At 47.6% G+C, this 16,455-nt stretch overlaps 1 long non-coding RNA gene across 1 annotated transcript; it reads right to left on the reverse strand.

Moving 5' to 3' along the window:
• Nucleotides 1-361: 361 nt before the first annotated feature.
• On the reverse strand, nt 362-10,946 carry LOC116661715. Its single transcript, XR_004317619.1, has 3 exons — nt 10,863-10,946; nt 10,544-10,741; nt 362-1,211 (listed from the first exon to the last, which is right to left on the reverse strand). It is a non-coding gene; the product is annotated as an uncharacterized LOC116661715 (long non-coding RNA).
• Between the last annotated feature and the right edge of the window lie 5,509 nt (nt 10,947-16,455).

The following is a 16,455-nucleotide window of genomic DNA, read 5'->3' on the forward strand; positions in this document are numbered from 1 at the left end:
TTCAACATGGACTCTGCATGCACTTGAGAAATGAGGGTGATTGGAAGACCTTAAACTGCTTTGGCAGCGAATCCAGAAAAAGCGAAATGGTCAGAGCTAGAAAGGAGGGAGGAGAGATAATCTGGAGCCTCCGAGAGGTGGAAAACCGGGGAGGTGCTGATCTCACCTAAAAATAATCCTTGGAAACGAGACAGCCTGCAGCGGATTTGTTTGTATATTGCGTACCTGACAACAGTCAGCCCCTCGGGAGCAGTCAGGATGGACGCATCTGGAGAAGATTTAATTCTGGGTTTGCCAGTGTGGGGAGGACCCAGAGCAGCTTTACTCTGAGACTAGACATAGCTGGGAGCCAACTTTGTAAAGGGAAACCCATGAAAGTTTCTTGCGAGGCTCTGTGCCCTGCTCGCAGGGTCAGCCCCACCCCGCGGGGTGGCAGGGGCACAGGGTGACGTATAAGTCCCACCTTTGGAAGATCAGTCCGTCATCCCGTGGGGCCAGCCTTGACGCCGTCCTGATGTGCTCTTGGCCAGTGAACTATGTGAGACATGGGTGGCTGGGATCATCTGAATAAAAGCAGGAAAGTGGATTTCCAGCATCCGTACTTTGACGGCTTCACGGGACTCATCAGGTGGGCACACACACCGTCAAGAAGGCCAACAACCAGTCCTCCCCTGCTCCCAGCAACACGGGGCTGTGCTAGTCATTCAAGCTCTTTCTATTCGGCAGAGTTGGGACTGTCCAAAATGATCATTCCAAACAGGCTTGCTTGTTACAAGGCCCAAAGGAAGAGATCTTTATCTAACTCCCACAAAGACTACGTGGCGTAGGAAGTTATTTTATGCATTCACATTTAATCAAATGAGATGTGAGTAAGGAGGAAGGAAACGGGGGAAAGTTGCAAAGGTTTTCACTGAGTTCACGCAGTTTCCAGATCCACGTTCTCCAGCGCTCAGATCACATTTCATGTGTCAAACCCAAGTGTCAAAGACCAAGGCACAGCAACTCAACAGACGATGACCAAGTGGGGCAGTGTGGCTCCGGAGCGGAGACCGCAACACCGAGATCCTGAAGTGCGTCCGTGGGACCGCGGCCCTGTTCTCCCGACAGGGGGAAGTCTCTTGGGACAAGGTCTTGCACGTCTGTGTGTCCCAGAAAGTGTGCCTCTTGGAAAGTGTCCCGTGACCCGGGTGGCGTGGAAAGGAAGGAGTGAGCTGAACCACAGGATGAAGATAAGGGCGTTAGGAATAAGAATTTAAAGATGCAGAAAACAGTAGATAATGCCGGAGGCTCACGACCAGAAGGGGGTTGGGGGGTCCTGGGGGTGGGGGCCAGGATGGAGGCAGGTCTCAGCGACCACTCCCCTTCTCCCCTTGTCACTTGTGATGTCACGTCGCTTCCCTTCTCAGGGTCTGGCTTCTCTCTTGAACCAAATGTGTCCTAATCATGCAGAGACTGCAGGGCTGCTCCCTTCCTATAAAATGACTTGACAAAAATGACTAAAACAGACCAATTTGTGACATCTTACTTCTCGCACCTACACTATAAAGCAAGGAAAATTTCCTCCTTACCTCAAAAGTCTTCCTCCTTCATGGGGGTCTGGGATGTCAATCAAGTCCTACAATACATGGAAACACCCGCCAAATGCAAATATGGGAGGAGCGACATCTTTCTCTTTCCAGACATGTTTCCTTAATCCCTGACTAGGATGATCCCGCACAAGGACCTCCAAGCCCCGCCCCTGGCACTCTGGTCCACCAGACTGCAATCATGGGAGGGGCTCGTGGGGCGCTACTCCACCGGGCCAGGCTGGTGGGGGAGGACAGTGGGGGCTCCTCTGGTCAAGGAGACGCACACGGACCCTGGACACGTGAGAGGGGGAGGTGGTGCCTCTCTCAGGGCAAACGGTGTGAAGGACGACGTGAAGGAGACCACTTGTTTCTCCGTGTCCACTGCTTCCAGTGCTGCGATTAAAGGTGACTAAGCACAGAGAGGGCTTTAAAATAATGGAAAAAGCTGTTAACAATAGGTTTGAAACAATGAAAATAATGCAGGAAAGATGTGAGGAAGACAGAGACACAGGCCGGAGCGCTCAGCCTGGGTCTGCAGGTGCTGGAGGGGATGCGAGGTGACCGCCCAGGTAACCCCGAGGGAGGTGAGGATTATGATTGTTACTATTATTATTATTATTATTATTATTATTATTATTATGGATAAAGTCATGCCTCGGATTAAGGAAGAGGTCAGTCTAGCAGCTTCCGGGGACAGTGACATACACTGGAGCAGTAACACGTTCGTGGGACAGGAACACAGCGGGGAAGGCGACTGTCTCCGGGCTGGTACCTGCACGTGGGAAGGTGCAGAGGGTTTGGAGCAACTTCTACTCTGCTCACGCCTCACCCTGGCCCTCCCTTTCGCGTGTCGTAATCCAGACCCCACAGGCCTGTTACAGCCATCACCGAATCAGCACTGGGAGTCTAGACACTCACATGAGTGTTGAGACTACTACAGAAATGTTCATATGCAGCTCCTAAAAGGAAACAAAAAGCCCTCCTTTCTTTATTGATGAGACGCTTTCTCAGTCTTATGAAAAAGTAAACATATTGTAAAAGTTCTATTTTCTTTGGATGATAAGGAAAGAAGGGTTTTTTTGTTTTGTTTTGTTTGGGGGGGGGGCTTTTTATTTTGTTTTTTTGAAGTTTTCTTTTTTGTATCTCACAATTGTCTCAAAGACACTCACTAAGGCTATGTGGACAAGCGGACCCAGCAGAAGAGCCGCTCACAGTGGCAGAGTCTGACTCACCACGCTGCCAAGAGGCTGGCGCGTGCTTTTTTTGCTAAATGCACGTCAGATTCTGTCTAAAACTGTTAATTTGCACAGTTCTGATGATCTACGATGCTTTCCCCGAACACCCAGACAACGAGGATTCCCTAGAATTTTGTTAAGCTGCGTTTTCCACACCTGGGCGCTGTGCTTTCTTGCCCTCACTGCTGAACTAACTGCCCCCTGTGAGAACAATGCCTGATCACAGGAAATGCAAAGTGCAATTCGCACAGGAAGGAGAAAACGCCTGAAGGGAACTGTAACGTGTTATTCTCTGGAGAGTTGAGGAGGCGCAGACACCACGTTACAGGAAAGCTGAGATCGCTCTCGGGGGCAAACGCTGGGGGAGGAATGGGCGTGCTCTTGGGGCTTCACGTATGATTGATAAACACACACCTGAGTTCTGTGCTCAAAGTAGATGCACCTCCAAGGACACCAACACAGAAACCTGTAGTTGTTAAGTAAGGCCGATTCATAGGGAGACGGAGGCACGGAAAGGACTCAAAGGGTCAGCACAAGAAAATCTCTGATTAGATCATGTTTAAAATAGAAAGGAAGCAGGGACCAGGAGAAAGTCAGCATGTCCATTCACGACCACCAACACCTGGGGGCACGCACGCGCCCATCAGCTGGTGAGCAGATAAGCAGACGGTGCGAACGGTGGCGCATTCGCTCACAGAACAGAAGACGAGCAGGCAGTAAAAGTAACGCACGCCTTACACACACCTCTCGGAAGCATTACAGTAAGTGAAGGAAGCCGAGGAAAAGACTACATAGTGTATGAGTCAACTCTCATGACATTACAGAGAAGGTAGAGCAAAGGGAACAGACAAAACTGCGGCTGCCAGGTGCTGGGGGGCGTGGGCTGCGACAGAACATCTTGGAGTGACACATATTCTGTGCTGTGTGTGGTGGGGACGTGCCAGCACACCTTGTTAAAAACTCACTGAACTGTATACTATAAAAAGGTTAATTTTCCTCTGTGTAAATTATACCTCAATACACCTCATTTTTAAAGAAAATTAGTGTGAAGCCATACAAGTAGGTAGGCTAAAGTCCACTAGGAAATGATCCTGAAAAAATGTTAAGAGCAGCAAAAATGTTGTTTGATGTTGTTCTAACATTTATGTTCTTTTCACTTACTTCTCAGTGCCTCAGTCTCCCCTTCCAAAAACCAGTGCTAATGACAGTACCTGTCCCATAGAGCTTCCAGGAGGATTAAATAAACAACGTAGTAAAACACTAAGAACAGTGCTTCACGTATAACAAGGACTCAATCAGCGTTATTATTAGCTTTTACTGGCACCCTGCTGCTGATATCCATCCCGCTTCTTGCTTTTCTATTATTCATTTATTTTCCATAATAAGTGACTTTCTTCATTGGCTAGAAGGTTGAATAGGTGACCTCAAAAGTTCTTCCCCAACTTTTAATGTTCTATAAACGGTTTCAGCATCTCCTTATAAATACTGCCTCTTGTGCTAGATGATTTGTTCCTTCAGGTCAGAGATCTGTGTTTTAGTTTGTCTGACTCCTCAAAATGCCCAGCACAGGGCTGGATACACAGCAAATATTCATTAGAAAGTGATTCTAGAAACTGGACATCCATGCGTAGGTCCAAGATCTAAAGAAGTAAGTAGAGAGCTACGTCTGCTAAAAGCATTTATTTTAAAAATTCCTACCCGAGCCAGAAAAATCTCCATCATGAGGATGGGGTGGGTGCTTTACAGGAATTACATCAATGAGTCATCTAACAAATTTACGGTTCAACACTGCTATCTGCATTTACCAACGAATAAAATCGAGACTCAAAAAGATTAGGTGATTTGTCCGAACGCTCACAGCTCGTGTGAGATGAAGCTGAAATCAGATCTCAGGACTGTCTGATGACAAGCCCGTGTTTTATCCATCAGCTGACACTATATAAATGTATAATGTGGTAAAAAGAAAGCATGCAGGTTGGTGTAATCCCCAGTCTCTACGAAAAGGAAACAGGAAAAAGATCGCCGCAATGTTTAATGTTAATAAAAATAAAGCTGATGTGTGAGCGTTCCGGTGTCTTATTTCAGGCAAGCGATGCCCATGGGGACTTGGTAGGTTTTCCTCCAGATCACGGACGAGGCTTGTCACTGCCTGAACCTGAGCTTGCTGACTCTGTGGCTGAGGTCAGTGGGTACTAAGGGATTCAGACTGGGGCACTGCAGTTAAGAGATTCCGACCACGGCTGGAAATCTAAGCCCAGGTCAGAAAGGATCTCACTAACAGGACACGCTGAGGTGTGTAGCACCAGCAAAGGCCATCATACGATCAAGTAAATTGGTACATTGTGTGTGGCTCACTGAAAGTAACATGGAGTTTCAGAGGCGAGGGCAGGAGGCTCTCGCGTCTTCACAATTTGCTAATTCTTGATAAGCCCATGACGGCACTCAGCTGGGCACATGGACACTCACTGCACACTTTTCGGTCGATTGATTCAGGTGTGAAAGAATAGCCCCGGTGAAGATGGAATGTGTGCATTTATAATTTGTGTACTTTTCTGATTTAAGAGGCACATTCACCTCTTAAAGCCAAAATGCTTATGGAAAACCAAAAAAAGCAGTTTTCCAAGACAGTAAAGGAGAGACTCTTCAGTCAGTCAGAACACCGATGGACGCACAGGCAAAGAGAGCTCACTGCTGGAGCAGCTGCATCAAGGAAGAACATGCTTTAGAAAACAAAAAACGCACATCCCTGGATCCCAACAGCCATGCCCCCCTCCACCTGCCCAAAGCTCTGCAGGGTGAAAGGTCACCAGGCTCCCTACTCTCAGCCTGAAACGCTGGGTCCTTCATCTCACCGGCACATAACCAAAGGTAGGGAGAGAGCTGTGCCTTTTTGCCTTTGAAATGCCAGCTGGCTACTGGGAACACGGGTTCTGGGGCAAAAGCCCGTCTCCAGCCCCAATAACTGGACGGGAGGAAAAGAATCGGGAGGAATAGTGGGACCAGGAGCAGCTTCCCAGTGAGCACGCCTCCTGCAGGTGCTCCAGGGGGCCGGGGAGACCTGGGCGGCGTGGTGACAATGGACAACAGGGTGGGGGACTCTAGGCTGACAGGTTAACGGTCATTCCAAGGCTAGGCTCAGCTGGCTCCATGCTCATCGGTCCTTTGTAAGCCTTCACTGTCCACCTTTGTGAAAAGTCCTGGGATACACTGTTCACTGTATGATTTCAGCACCCAGGGACAGTGCCTGGAGGGCAGGAGAAGTTTGACATACACTTAATAAAAAACTGGGTGATCTGTATTAAATTCCCACCAAAAGTAAGCAATGAAGTTATGTAATAAACCTTATTTTCAGATCTAGGCATTTAAGCATTAACCTTGGCTTAACTATTTTTAAACGACAGAAAACATCCATAAGAATTTGTTATATACATAGTCCACGTTAAACATAAAACCTAGTTTTTGGCCTGAAGAAGCCTCCAGGGGGGGCTGTACCATTTTATGTTACACCCACCAGAAATCTATGAGATCTAGTTTCTCCGCATCCTCACAAGCATTTGATATTGTCACTATTTTTTATTTTGGTTTCCTCATATTCAAAGGTATTATTAAAAAGTACAGTTGATTTTTTATGTTGATATTGTAACCTGAAACTTCGCTAAACTCTAGAGAAGATGTGGGTTTTTGTTTTTGTTTTTTTTAATATTCCTTAGATTTCCAACATAGACGATTGTGTCATCTGGAAATAAGGACAATTTTATTCCTTCCTTCCTTCCCTGTATGTAATTTATTTTCTTTTCTTGCCTTATTGCACTGGTTAGAACTTCAAGTACTATGTTGAACAGCAGTGGTGAGAGAGGACATTCTTGCCTAATTCCAGACCTTAGGGAGAACAAAATCTTTCTTCATTAAGCACAATTAAGTGTTACTCTGATTGAATTTTGATTTGACGAGTCTTTAATGACTGATGTGGTGCCAAAGCAAATGCTTCCCAGGTTAATTCTTGTCGATATCTGAACAGCCCTGTGACAGCTGTATTATCAACCCAAACTCCGGTGCAGAAACTGAGGGCTGAATGGACGAACTCCCAGTCACCCAGAGGGAGCTGGTCACCTTGCAAGTCCAGGCCTCTTCCTGCCCTCCAACCACCTTCCTTAGACAATACAGAAAACAGTTTCCCCTCATTCCCAGATAGCATGGGGTCCCCTTCTGTTTCCATTTCAGAACCTCCAAGAGTACAGAACTGACAAGGAAGGTGCCTCCCCAGGATGGGAGCCAGGAGTTGCTCTCAGGGCTGTTCTTCCGACCAGGCTGGCGTTGGTGGAAGTGTTCATGCACTCCCATCTTCCTGCCAGCAGCAACTGCACAGGACACCACCTCTGAGTTGCTCTTTTGGGTTCTCAGTCACCTCCTTAAATCAGTTATTTTCTAAGTGTTCTTCAGGTGATCTGTTTCCTCTTTTCTTTTTTCCTATGTAAAACACTAGTTTTCTATGGAGAAACTATTTTTTATTAAAAAAATATTGAGTATAAAAACTGTTCTAGGGTTATTTTGTTTGACCATCTCATTGCTTATTTTGCTTTATTACCAACATGCCTGTTTCCCCCTTTCTTATGTATCTAAACCTATCAGTGAAGAAACAGAACCATTCACATGTGGTCTCTGAGGTTACAATGGGGCATTAAAATACCGTTTGGATTTAAGGGTGCTTACTGCCTGGCTGGGGAGGAGGCGGGCAGAAGTGAACCATAACGAAGTTATCACGATGTTAGCATTATTCTGATGTTTGTTTAGATAATGTTCCAGAAACATGATTCCCCAGGAAGAGACCCTGACATGTGTGTTTTTTTCTGGGGGAGGGGGTCTAAACTGGGAGACTGGGAAGGAATTCTAGAGATCATTCTGCCATTTGACAAAAATGTTAAGTTGAACCACATGAAATTCCCAATATTGTAACTTTCGAATCTCAGAAATGGCAGTTTTATGTAATTCAACATAATTGCATTAAAAGTGACACGGGGGGATGTGGGTGAGGGAGGAAGAGAGCAGCGGGGTGAGGGAAGATGGCTATAGGGTTGTAGACACCGATGGTCGCCCCCTCCGACTGCTCTTGGGATGGGCAGGGGATCATCGGTTCACAATTACGGCAAAGTCAGCCTGGCAATTTTATGGGGACTAATGTGGGAAATGTCAGATATAAGAAAGTTCCAGAAGACTCGTTTACTATTGAAATTGAAGGGCAGATCTAAGGCTCAGGAGGAAAATTCCCTGAGTGCCAGTGGTTTGGGGCTGGGAGAAACACCTGAACCTCAAGAGAGGGGTCTGAAGAAGAGAGGATGCCATCCCCAGAGGAGCGGACCTCCAGTGCCTCTGAGAGCAGACACGCGCCCCCCGGAAATGGCCTGGGCAACGTGGAACCCAGGCTCTGCAGTTGACTCATTACATAAACTGATTCTGGGGGTTTCCCAACTCCAATGGAAGGCCTGACTGTGTGTCTGCTGGGTGACAACGGATAGGCTGGTTCAGGTAAAAGGACAAGTGAAAGATGGCAGGGCAGAAATTGGTGCCGAGGGCTTTGAAAGCCACCCCCTGAGCCCTCTTCTCACAGCCCTGTGGCCGCAGGCGTGATGGTAGCAGGGACCACCCCGCCTGAGAAAATGCCGCGGAAAGTCCCCCGACGTGAGATCGGCGCCCCGCCTGGTCCGAAGTTGGGTGGCCGTGCAGACACTAACTCATCACTTTTGAGGACTGAACTAGAGAGAACTTCAAACTGTAGGCACAAAGCGTGCAGACAGATGGCCTCAGACTTGCTTAAAATATCTTCCCCGGGGTCTCTCACTAGGTAGCAGCTGTCCTTTCCAAGAATGTGTTTATCAAAAAGGCGACTGGAAACTCTGCTTTCTCTAGAACTCTGTTAACACGCAACTTGAGATAAGCACACATGCCTCTCTTTGGAGAGCAGAGACAGACTATTTATAATCCTAATGGCTCAGCCATCACCTCCCCTAGGGCCGGCCCTGCGGCAAGGTCAGGACGTCATGGGCCCCTCCAGATAGGCTGGGAGTGTTTTGCTGCAGCCTGAGGAGGCCACAGATTCCAACTGCAAACTCCTCCCCGGAAGTGAGGGCCTGGTGTTTGAAGCAAAGATCGAATTTCTAGAAAGAAAGAGTCCAATGATCTCCTAAGAGGCAGCAATTCTACCTCCGGGGGATCCAACCACGCAAACCCCTGATGCTCCTGAGAGCTCTCCGGCCCTCGAAGCAACAGCAGGGAAGCAGCTGGTTTCTACTGCAGGAGCTGGCAGAACACAGCACAACAACAAAGTGATCCTGTCCTGGACGTTTAAAACTTCAAAAGCAAGCTTCATGGGAGAGTCCTTAAAAACCAAAAACAGACTTACCCTATGATCCAGCAATCCCATTTCTGGGCATATATCCAGAACTCTAATTTGAAAAGACACATGCACCCCAGTGTTCACAGCAGCACTATTTCCAATAGCCAAGACATGGGAGCAACCTAAACGTCCATGGACAGATGACTGGATAAAGAAGTTGCAGTATATTTATACAATGGAATACTACTCAGCCATAAAAAAGAATAAAATAATGCCATTTGCAACAACGTGGATGGACCTAGAGATTTTCATTCTAAGTGAAGTAAGCCAGAAGGAGAAAGAAAAATACCATATGCTATCACTTACATGTGGAATCTAAAAAAAAAAAAAAAAAGACACAAATGGACTTATTTCCAAAACAGAAACAGACTCACATAGAAATCAGACTTATAGTTACCAGGGGGGAAGGGGAGGGAGGGTAAACTAGGAGCTTGGGATTTGTAGGTACTAACTACTATATACAAACTAGATAAACAACAAGATCCTACTGTAGAGCACAGGGAACAATATTCAATAACTTGTAACAGCCTACAATGAAAAAGAACCTGAAAGGGATTTTATGTACACGTATAACTGAATCACTATGCTGTCCACCAGAAACTAACACAACATGGTAAACCGACTCTACTTCAATAAAACAAAACAAAACAAAAGCAGGCTTCCATTGTGTCTCTAGCCCAAGAAAGGGAATCTCATGTTCCCTGCAAGGGGCATACTTTGCTCTTCTTTGCCAGCTGACCATTGGCCATTTATGATTCAGGAATTCTAATCTTGGCTCAGTGTGCAACTAGTTGTCAAGCCTGAGTCTGTGAAAGAGTTCCAGAGAACACGGCTCATCCTGATAATTCAAAAATACAGACCCCTTAAAACTGAGCCAGTTTGCCCTTCCGCTTCTGGTGTTGCCAAAAGTGCAAGCACTGTGCCCAACTGGGTGTTCACGCTCACACGTCACTTCTCTGAGCAGAGAAGTGACATCCCCGGAAAGTTCCTAACCTCCGCACACACGCCCTGGGGGGCGATGCCCCACCCTGGGACCGCGGTCTGAAGGGGACCTTCATGCCCAGCTCGTCACCTCGGAAGAACCATCAGCAGAGCGGCTGACGGACTGCCTTCCAGAATCCAGCTGCCTCTGAAGGGCCAAGCAGCATCAGCCCAGGTAACAGGCGACCAAAAGCTGCTGCCTGTCTTAGAGGACAGTTCGAGCATGACTACCATCAAAACTGCCTCTTAAATGGGAAAAGCGTGGCGTTTCAGCAACTCTGTGAAAAGCTGGTCGGGCCTGACTGGGGCGGGAAGCCTGAAAGTGAAAGGTGTAAAAGCGCACTTTCCCGGGAAGGAATCAGACTTACAGCGCCGCCGCTCTGTCTCTGTGACCTCCTCCCGAAGGCGCCAGCAGGGACGCCCACTGTGTCGCCCCGCCTGGAGGCTAGACTGTGCCCCAGGGTGTGGACGCAGGCAACACCAGGCCTGACGCCAGCCCCTCACTCGCTAGTTCTTCTGTGAAATGAAGCATCTTGCTCCACCGCCCTGAGTGTCAGTTTCTTCATCTGCAAAACAGAACAAAAAACATACATATAATCATAAAATTGTAAAGAACGAACAGGGTCAAATAGGAGCGTTTCACCCACAGAGGTGGGCACGTAGTCAGAGTTACATGCCAGCTCTTACCCCAGTTCTGCGTGGGGCTGGGCCTTCAATCCAGGCAAGCGGGCCCCGCTCCCCATTTCTAGAGCGAATTTCTGGGCCTCTCCCCTACCCGCAGCCTCACTCCCTCCCCTTCCCTCTCCCACACTGCCTTTTTGCCACAGTGACAAACATCATGCTTTCTCACAAGATGATCTCTGGCATTCAAGCCTAAAATGTTAAACAAAGGTCAACCAGGAATATTTATTTTAGAGGACGTTTTAGAGTGTGGTACTAGAAGTGTGCAGTGCACTGTATGCAAACACAGTCAAGTTTAAGGTCTCCCCGCTTGCCAGGCTGTTCTGAGTTGTATCATGCTGTCCTAACCTTGGGATCGATGGTACGTGGAGACCCGGGCTAACCACACGTCTGTGACATCTTTCTAACGAGTGAACAGCTCAGGATGGGCCTTAGTCTCCAAACGCTAGGCTTGGGAAACCTGACGGCTGCTTCACTGTCTCTTCCTGGAACTCATTCAGGGCCCCAGCTCGGAGGAAGAGAGCAAGTGGAGTTAAGAGGGAGGCGGATAATGGGGAGTAGGTGGGAGACCAGAGGACAGAGGCGCTGACAGCCAGGAGGAGGTGGTGAGCGCGCGTCAGGCCCGCGCCGACCCACACGCCTGTCTATTTTTACACCGCACTCGGCTGCGGTGTCACTGAGCTTTGAGGACCTCAGTGCCCAGAGTCCCAAAAGCCTATTTTAAGAGACTCCACTTCAATGGCTGATACCAACAACCAGCACATTCTGCCAAATGGCTTCACAGAGTGGGGGTCTGCCGCATGCAGCTTCCATCACTGGAGAAGCAGAAAAGTGTGTAGACTTCAGGGGACTAGTGAGAAGGCCGTCGAAGGGAATGAGCCCCAGGGAGCAGGCTCACCGTGTCCTGGGCACAGTTTTGTAAAACTGTAATTACAGGTGTCCGGTAATACACCTCTCCACCCCTCCCCAACACGGGTTAAGCCTCTGTTGTTTTTATTTTCCTGTTACTTTTCAGCTTTTCTTTATAAGTGGTTCCTCTCCTTTTGGGGTAGACTTATATTTATAAGAAAAGATAAAGGTGGGAGAAAGAATCTGGTTCCCACAAACCTCTCAGCAGGATGACAGGGGTGATGGCTGATGAGTTTTGGGAACTCGGAGGGCTTGGAGGTGATCTGGTCAGCATGACAAGGAGGATGCTGGATCTTTTCCTGGGACGGGGCCACACCCAAATGTTCCTCCACCACTGATGCTTCTCGTGTTCCGTGCACTTCTAATCACAGAGCTGAGGTTGCCAGGCTCACTTCAGCCTTGGAAACGGGACATCAAAGCACACACCAAACACAAGGGTGCCAATTCACTACCCTTAATGGCAGGTGCTGACTTTTAAGCGTCCTGCCCAAGCACGGTCTCCCGGATAATGATGACTTCTGATGCAAAGCAAGCACTGAGGGCCTGGGGACGGATTCCTGACCACCAGCAGGAAAGAACCATTGCACCAATTTCACACAGTGACCTGTAGGAGACCAGCCCAGTTGCCCTCTCTACGCCGCGCCGGGCAGATCCCTGTGCTAAGCTGATCCTGGCAGGTGGCCTCGTCGGTGCTGAACTCTGATGCTGGGGGTGACCTCTCAGGCCCCTCCTGACATGAAGGGCTCTGCTGCCCCACAAAACCTTAGTGACTAGTGGGGAAGGCAGAGAGCATGCTCAGCACACACAACGTCCTGGGTTCCAGCCCCAGTACCTCCTCTAAAAGTAAAATAAATACATAAACCTAATTGCCTTCCCCCTCAAAAAAAAAAACAAAAAACTTGAGTGACTCAAGTTGCGTGCTTAGAAAGGAAATGGAAAACAAGACAGGATTTGGATAATTGTGGTTAGAAAAATCTTTTCAGGATCCTTTGGCCTGAGGGTTGAGAAGACTCAGGGGGCCTGAAGAATGCAGCAGATTCCGGGAAGACAAGCAATTCCCTCAGAACACCCAATTACCCAGCTTCCCCTGCTTCTCTTGGAGCCGACGCTGTCTGAAGAGAGGTCGTCCTCTGCGAGGCTGGAGCGCTGAGAGATGCTCCAAGATTGCCGTCAGGCAGGACAATCGATGGGCGGCCCAACGTCTGATGCTCATTAGACTGCCATTCGAACAAATTCTAATTCTAAGCCGACAAGAGGCAGGCACTGGATACTCCTCTGAGGAGTCCCCACGGGACCTCACAAGGTCCCCAGCCCTGTAATAGGACTTAGGTGCCTGTACAAGGGGTCTGGCGGGTTGTGTAAATCATGGAAGCCAGCCGAGGTTAGAGGGCATGGTGGGCCTGGGGTAAGCAGGCAGGGCACATGCCAAACAAAGGGCAGCCCTCTCCAGTGCCGACGTCGGCGGGACGCTCAAGGCAGGTCTCCTTTTATTTTCCTGTTATTTTTCAGCCTTTTCCTGCTTCCAGAGTGACTAAATTTACAATTTTATGTAAAATTGCATCATATTGGCAAGACTTTTTTTTTAAATAATATTATTCAGACTAAGAAAAGTCTACCGGCTGGATTCTGTTCATGGACCTCTGCTTTACAACTTCCAACCTATAAAAATAATCTACTGAGAAAGAATAGAGCTGGACACATCACATCCTCTGATCTCAAACTATTATCACAGAGCTATAGTCATCAAAACAGTATGGTATTGGCCTAAAAACAGGAACACAGGTCCATGGACAGAATAGAGAGCCCAGAAATAAACCCACACAGCTGTGGTTAATTAATTTATGACAAAGGACCCAAGAATAGACAATGGAAAAAGGACATGCTCTTCAATAAATGGCATTAGAGAAACTGGACAGCCACATGCAAAAGAATGAAACTATCTGCAGCATACACAAAGATCAACTCACAATGGATTTAAGACTTGAATGTAAGACCTGAAAGCTAGAAGAAAACACAAGCAGTAAGCTCCTTAACATAAGTCTTGGTGATGAATTTTGAATCTGGCACCAAAAGCAAAAATAAACAATTTGGATGACATCAAACTAAACAGCTTCTGCACATCAAAGGAAACCATCAACAAAATGAAAAGGCAACCTACAAAATGGGAGAAAATATTTGCAAATCCTGTATCTGATAAGGGATTAATATCCAAAATATGCAAAGAACTCTGACAACTCAATAACAAAAAAACCACACAATCTGATGTACAAATGGGCAGAAGAACTGAGTAGATGTTTTCCAAGGAAGACATACAGATGGCCAAAAGGCACATGGCAAAGTGCTCACTCAACCTCACTGATCATCAGGGAAACGCAAATCAAAACCACAGTGAGCTATGACCTCACACCAGTTGCCATCAAAAAGACAACAAACAACAAGTGCTGGTGAGGAGATGGAGAAAAGAGGGCACTTGTGCCCTGTGGCTGCAAAAGTCCCCAGTTACCTCTCTAAGCCCCAAGCTGCAATTTCCTGCTGGATTCTTACTCTCACCTTAAGAGCAGACAGATGTTTTGAGGGAAATCACATGTAGCCTTTTTGGTTCATTTCTGCACGGTTCCCTCCTTTATGCAGTTTTGCATCTCAAGCTGCCACTGCTGCAGCCCTCATCTCCAGCCTACATCTCCTCAGCCCAGGCGGGCTCTCTTGAACGCTGGGTCCCGGCTCCCTGGAGCCGAGAGCAGGCAGGTGCTGTCTGGGGAAGCTCAGGACCACTGTGGCGCTCACCCTGAAGTGCTCCCTTCTCTGGGAATTGTCCCATCTCTGGCCCTGCCTGCACTGATTATATTCCAATGCCTCAAAACACTTTACATACTTTTTCCAGCTTTTATTATTTTTACTGAGAGGGTTAGTCCAATACTAGCTCCTCTACTGTGGCTGGAAATGTCACCTTCCCTTCTGCCCCCAAGCCTCCCTCACACTTCTGTTTTTATAGATACTTGCCATCAGTGATATTAGTTATTTCCCTCCCTCTGGGGCACATTAGCTGCATATTCACAGAGAGAGGAAAGGCAGAATCTTTTCATACAGATGGTTTCTGAAGTGTTAAAGTGGGTAATTACTTAATTTAAGGAAATCCTCAAAAATGCATAGGCACAACTTACATCCCAAGAAGCACTAGTCTCTGGACGTCAGGGTGTGAGGTCGCTTTCTCCAGATGGGCAGACAAGGAGGGCTCAGGCCCACCTTACTCCAGACACCAGAGAAGCTGGACATAATGTGAGAAATTCTGTCTGGAGTCACTGGAGTGCTACCAAGGTGGTGAGGACTTGAAGCAACAAAATTGCAGGGCTGGGCAGGGGTGGGGGGAAGCAGAGCCAGAGCTGTCTGACATTCTGAACAAAATTCTAAGTACCAGACCCTGGAACCCAAACTCATGCCTTAAACACTGCCATCAAAACTCCAGAGCCCAGCAGGGAGGGTGTAGCTCAGTGGTAGAACACGTGCTTAGCACACACGAGGTCCTAGGTTCCATTCCCAGTACTTCCGTTAAGGGGGAAAAAAAGAAAAAATTCAGAGCCCAAAGGATTCGTTCTCTAATTGATGAGGAGAGTAACTGTGGTCAGGATGGGGTGTGCCTCAGCCAGCCATCCCATAACGGAGTCAACACCGCTAAGTGAATCTGAGTCCAGGTTTCTACTGGGGCAAAACACTGACATGGTAGGCAAGTTTGTAGCAGCTGTCACTTCCCATGTGGTCTGGCGCTGGGTGAGGTGCCTTAGACCCCAACTTCTCCGTGGGGAGGGAGACCCAGGTCAGTTTGACCATCATCACCAGGGAGCTGGTTAGAAATGCAAAATCTCAGTTCTATCGACTGAGTCAGAATCCGCTTTTTTGCAAAATCCCCATGAGATGCGTGTATAAATTAAAGTTGGAGAAACGGTGGTCTAGACTCATGGTTTCAATCCTCATAACCTGAAAATATATGTATATATGTGTATGTTTATGTATAACTGAATCGCTTGGCTGTACACCTGAAACTAACTTTGCAAATCAACTACACTTCAACAAAAAGTAAAATTTAAAAAAATCTCAATCCTTGAAGATCAAAAGACACCTGTGTGATTCCATTAACTGCCAAATACGATGCGTTTTTGCCAGACTGAGCTTCTTGGCTTTGCTTCTGTCACTTAGACTTAAAATGAAGTAGCAGCCCTGAACCCCCATGAGGACAGACAGGGAGGGTGACGGAGGGGATCTGGGGACACAAAGATAATACAGGACCTGAAACTCGCCTTTAAATAGCAAGTCACCTGTGCCAAGCACAGTGTGTGTGCTGCAAAGTGGGAGGCATGTTCCATTTTCTTAGGAATCTTACAATTGATGAAGACACTGAAAATTAAATGGTTTAATTGGGACAGTTCTTTAAAACCTAATTAGTGACAACAGAGTGAGTGCAGAGTTGATACCTGGCTTTGTCGATCTACTTGACATGAGGGAGCAGTGCTGGTTCTTTAAACCCCAGGGGCGCCATGTGCCATGTTCCAGACATAGTCACAGGAGTGAGTGGGACGGTGTCTCCTGCTTTAGAGCAGTTGCACTCAAGTTCAGAGACAGAACTGGTGCACAAACTTTCCAAATTTAGGGCAGGGAAGGAGCTGGCCTGGTTACCAGCTGGACCGTGTACTCCTCC

The sequence above is a fragment of the Camelus ferus genome, chromosome 36 (genome assembly GCF_009834535.1).
Source record: "Camelus ferus isolate YT-003-E chromosome 36, BCGSAC_Cfer_1.0, whole genome shotgun sequence".
In the NCBI taxonomy this organism is placed as follows: Eukaryota; Metazoa; Chordata; class Mammalia; order Artiodactyla; family Camelidae; genus Camelus; species Camelus ferus.